Source organism: Muscardinus avellanarius, assembly GCF_963383645.1.
Source record: "Muscardinus avellanarius genome assembly, chromosome: Y".
Classification (NCBI taxonomy): Eukaryota; Metazoa; Chordata; class Mammalia; order Rodentia; family Gliridae; genus Muscardinus; species Muscardinus avellanarius.
Window position 1 is genome coordinate 3,439,198 of NC_137809.1, and position 6,000 is coordinate 3,445,197.

Sequence of the window (6,000 nt, forward strand, 5' to 3'; positions counted from 1 at the left end):
GATGGGCTTGATTGCTGAAACTTTAGATCATCTTCGCGCTGAAAGAAATGTTGAATTACATCCGCCTGGACTGCAACTGGTCATTTCACCTACTTTCCTTATCCTCCCTGGAGTCTGATTCTATGAGGCATGGTGGCATTGGCACAGCAGCCCCCACCATGGCGGGTCACTTTCTTTTCTGCTTCTCAGATTATTTTAGTCTTCTTTTTTCTCTTTTATTTATAGCTTTTATCTATTGATAGTATTTTCTGACTTGGTAAGACATTATTTTTGCCACTATGGAGATCGAGTGTCTGCAGTGCTGATAAAAGCTGCTTTACTTGGTCACCATCTTCCTGTTTATTGAGAACTTGTTTCAAAAAATAAGAATAAAATAAGGCTAACGTGTAGTTCAGAGGTAAAAATTAAAAAAAAAAAAATCTGAGTTCCATCCCCAGTACAAACACATTGAAAAACGAATAAACATCTTTCAGAAGAAGAAATACAAAAGGCCAAAAGATATATGAACAAATTTCAACATCCTTAGGTATCGGGGAAATGCAAATAAAAATGACTAAACTGAGATCTGTCTAATGCCAAGTAGAATGACAGTCATCAGGAATATGATCATACAAGCTGGGAATTGAGGCTTATGCTTATAATCCCAGCCTTTGGGAGGCTGAGACAGGAGGATGGAGCTTTGTGACAGCTCAGCTATTTAGTGAGGCCCTTTGGTACTCAATGAGACCCTATTTCAAAATAAAGAGTAAAAATTAGGGTTTAGAGGTATAGCTCAGAGGTAGAATGCCCATGGGTTCCATCCCCAGCACTGTAAAAAAATATGATTATACATGCTGCTAAGGCTGTGAGAAAATTGGAATTTTTCTACTCTGTTGTTGGGATTTTAAATCAGTACAACATCTATGGGGATCCATATTAAAGTTTCTCAAAAGCCTGGGAATGGAACCACCATAGGACCCACCTATACCAGTCCTTGCTATCTTTCCCAAAGAATTCGAGTTAGAATACTAGAGTGATATAAGCATATCAACATGCATGGCAGTTTAACTTACAATAGCCAAAATTAGGGAACCAACTTGGGTGCCAATCCACAGATAAATGGATAAAAAAAAATGTGTGACATCTGCACACAGTGAAGTTTTACTCAGCTGTGAGGAAGAGAGAATTATGTCATTTTCAGGTAGGTGGATGGAAGTAGAGACTTTGATGCTAAGTAAGATCAGCAGCCTCAGAAAGTCAAGGGTTGTACATGTACTTTCATGTGTTGATGACAGAAAATAGGAAACATAGTGAACTTTCTTGCAGCGCTGGGGATAGAGCTGGGGGCATTCTATCTCCAAGCTACACTCTCAGCCTTATTTTACTTTTTGAAAGAGTCTCATTAAGTTTTGGAGGACCTCACTAAGAATCTGAGCCTGGATGTGAACCTGCAATCCTCCTGTCTCAGCCTCCCAAGTACTGGGATTACTAGTGTGCACCACCATGCCTGGCAGCGGATTTAAATGAGGAGAGAGACCTGTAGAATAGTGGTCAGAAAAGAAGATTGGTTGAAGAAGATGGGGAGGGGAAAAAGGCTCAAGAAAGGAGACAGAGATGCTAGTTTTTTTGTTGCTGATAACTACTCTGTCTATTCTGGATTTTTTTTTTTTTTTGATGTTTCAAATGAATTTAAGAACTGATTTTTTTAAATTTTTTATTGGTGCCCTGTATTCATACATCATAGTGAGATACAAAAAAAAAACCCTTTTGTAGACATAAATGCACACATAGCCCAGTCAGCCCCCACCCGATACCCACCCCATTCCCTCCCCATCTTTCCTTCCCATGCTTGGCTTAGTGGTTGACATCTAGTATTATAGCAATTTATCCAAAATTAAAAATGATAATCTCACATAAGTTTCATTTGTCTGATACCAAGCTTTTGATAACATAACAACAAGATTTCAATATTTCTTTTTGCTTTCTTTCTTACCAGATAATATTTTATTTTTTCTTTTTTTTAGTTGAGATATATATATATATATATATATATATATATATATATATATATATATATATATATATATATATAATTATATATAAAATATATGATATTATATATGATATTATATATGATATAATATGTAATATAATATTATATATATATATATATATAATTTTTTCAGAAAAAATCTATCTTAATATGGAATATGGATGCTAGATACCCAAAACGATCTTGAAAAAGAACAAAGGTAGAAGATATATATTTTCTGATTTGAAACCATATAGAGCTACAATAATTAAAACAGTTTAGTACTGTTATGCAGGCAGATATATAAACTATTGGAGTTAAATAAAAGCCTAGAGACAAATTCTTCCATATATTGACAAGTTATTTTTGACAAGGTTTCCAAGAACATTTGGTGGAGGAAATAATAATCTTTTAAGTAAATATTGTTGAAAAATATTAATTACATGAAAAAGAATAAAACTGGACCCTTACCTAATCCCATATACAAATATTAACTCAAAATAGATAAAAGACCTAAATATAAATCTTAAGACTATAAACTTTTAGAAGAAAATCTGGGTCATAAAACCTCACAACATTGAAATTGGCAGTGATTTGTTGGATATGATTTCAATGGCACAGGCAACAGAAGGGTACACAAACTCCCTAAAAAATACATTAAAAATATTGTATATCCAAAGACAATGTAAACAGAGTTAAAAGTTACTGATAGAATGGGATAAAATATTTCCAAATGCTATATCTGAAGGTATATTAATATTCCAACTAGAAATCCTAAAAATTAACAACAACCAAAGCAAACAATACAATTTAGAGATAGGTAAAAGACTCCACAGATAACTAATCTTAGTTGTCTGTTGGATGGAAAATCTTGTTTCTCTGGTTCTGGTGTGTATTACCTAGTTCTTCTTTGTAATTTATCTCTTTGAGTATTTTCTCTAGCGCTGGTTTTGAATACATAAATTCCTTCAGTTTCTGTTTGTCATGGAAGCTTCTTATTTCTCCATCTAATTTGATAGAAAGTTTTGCCGGGTAGGAAATTTTTGGCTGGAAGTTGTTTTCTTTCAGAGTTTGTAATATGTTACTCCAAGCCCTTCTGGCTCTCATGACTTGGTTTGGGAAGTCTGGAGTGATTCTAATTGGTTTGCCACTGTATGTCACTTGGTCCTTTTTTTTTGTTGCCTTTAAGATTCTCTTCTTGGGTTCCACATTGGTCATTTTGACAAATATGTGGCGTGGGGATCCTCTTCTCTGATCCTGTCTAAAGGGAGTTCTATAAGTTTCCTGGACCTGTGTATCGACCTCTTGCTCTATGTTTGGAAAATTTTCTGCTATTACTTCCTTGAAGAGATTGTTGATCCCTTTGGTTTCACCTTCTTTTTCCTCTCTATTCCAATTATTCTTAGGTTAGCTCTCTTAAAATGGGACCATATTTCTTCAATGTCATATTCCTGCTGTTGGATATTTTTCTAGATTAGAAACTATGCATTCATTTTTGGATTGATAATCTTCTAAGAACAAGATTCTATTCTTCATGTGGTATAATAGGTTGTATTTTGAATTGAGGCCTTTACTTCATTAAATGCATCCTTTAGCTCTTTTTGGCGCTCTCTGAATTCTTTACGAAACACCTCTATTATTTCTACAGTTATTCTCCTGATTTGAACTTCTAGAGATCTCTGAGTATCTGTTTTAACAGGATCTGATGTTGTGGGGTTTGGGCATTCATTGCTCCATTGTTATTTCTTTTTTCCATGATTTCAGAAGTTTGTGCCTTCTCTGGTTTCTTTCCTTGGGTCACTACCACTTCACTTACAGTGCTCTGGATCTCAAGTCTGTGGTATCTCAGATCCCACTACTCCTTTACTGAGTTGTATTGCTGAGTCTCAGAACCAGGGAGTCAATAGAGGCTGCTTTAGACCATAGGGGGTGCCAGGTTGGGTGTTCTCCTATGGTGTGATATCTCTGCCACCACCAGTCCCCCACTGGGTCAAGTCTCTGGGAGTCAGTACTGGGATTTCTCCGCTTGGGGTGGCAATTTGACTCACTGTTGTTGAGTACGCAGATGGAGCTGTAGTGGACTCAGTGAATTCGCTACTGCTGCTGCCAGTGGCAATACGGCGCTGCTGCCACGCCCTTGGTCATGAGGCTGGCGTATTTCTTCTCTGGTTTTGAGCTTTGCTCTGAGTCCCTGCAGCGTCTGCTGAGCCCAGCCACTGGGAGCTTTAGGTGCTTCCTGCGCTGAAAAATCTGCCGAATCCTGCCCAGCTGTTCCGCAGTGGCTCACCTCGGCTCAATGTCCACCGCTCCTCTCTGGAGCCTGGTGGGCTGTCGAGTGCATTCATCTGGAGCTATAGCCGTCCAGTGAATTCGCCGCTGCCACTGGCAGTAAGGCGCTGCTGCTGCGTCCTCGGCCGTGAGGCCGGCGTATCTCCTCTGTGGCTCTGAGCTCCGTTCTGAGTCCCCCTCCTCTCTGGGGCCTAATGACACAAGGAAAGATGGTGCCCGCTGCTCTGCGCCATGGCTTCGGCTGTAGCACTGCAGTCTGGTTTCTTTCTGGTGTCCCATTTTCCCAGCCCTCTTTTTCTTTGTCCCTGCTGATGGTGTTTTTTGGCTGTGAAAGGCGCTGATTTTGTGGTAATAGAGATTGGTTGTTAGTGGGGCTCTTAAGCCCCGCTTTTCTCGGTCGCCATCTTTCTGGAAGTCTCGACTGATTTTTTTTAATGTCAGTGAGGAATGATCTTGGTAATTTAATGGGTATTGCATTGAATCTGTTGATCACTTTTGGAAGTATAACATTTTGATGATATTTATTCTTCCGATCCATGATCATGGAAGATCTTTCCATCTTTTAAGATCCTCTTTGATTTCTTTTTTTCTTTTATAATTTTATTTGTATAGGTCTTTTACCTCCTTGGTTAAGTTTATTCCTAGGTATTTTTTGTGGGAAATCCTGAGTGGAAGTGTCTTCTGGATTTCTTTTTCAATGTATTTATTGTTGGTTACAGAAAAGCTTCTGATTTTTTAAGATTGATTTTGTATCCGGACATTGTGCTGAATTTGTTGATCAGTACTATAAGTCTTTGGTTGAGTTTGTTGAGTCTTCTAGGTATAGTATCATGTCATCTGCAAATAGTGAAAGTTTGAGTTCTTTTCCTATTTTTACTCCTTTGATATCCTTTTCTTGCTTTATTGCTCTGGCCATGGTCTCAAGTACTATATTGATGAGTAATTATCCTTTATTTTGAAACAGCATCTCACTGAGTTGCAAAGGGCCTTGCTAAGTAGCTGAAGTTGTCCATGAACCATGATCCTATCTCAGCCTCCCAAATGCTGGGATTACAAGTATGCACCACCACTCAGCTTATTTATTTATTTATTTTGTTTATTTATTTATTTTTGGTGGTACTGGGGATGGAACACTTTCTGCCTGCAGGCTGAACTCCCAGACCTATTTGATATTTTATTTGGAAACAGGGTCTCTTAAGCCAGGGAAGCTGACTTCGATCCTGCACAATCTTCCTGTCTGCCTCCCAAGTCCAGGGATTACAAGTGTGCACCACCATACCTGGTTTATTCTTTTGTTTTGAAGTGGGGAATCTCACTAAATTGTGGAGAACCTTGCTAAGTTGATAAGGCTGGCCATGAACCTGTGATCCTCCTGTCTTGGCCTCTCAAGTACTGGAATTACAAGCATGAACCACCATGCCTGGTTTACCATCCTTTTAATATCAAATAACCCAAGGTGAAAGAAAAATGAATACACTGAGTGTAGCTATGATGAGCATTGATTTGTGTATGTGTTACTGGGGATTGAATCTAATGCACTCTGCCTCTGGACTACACTCTCAGTCCTATGTCTTCAAACAGGATTTCAGTAGGTTGATGAGATTCTCACTATTTTCTGAAGCTGTTGCCCAATCTATAATCCTCCTATTTCAGCCTTCCAAGTACTGAGATTTCAGGTGTGAGCCAGCATGACCAGCTTA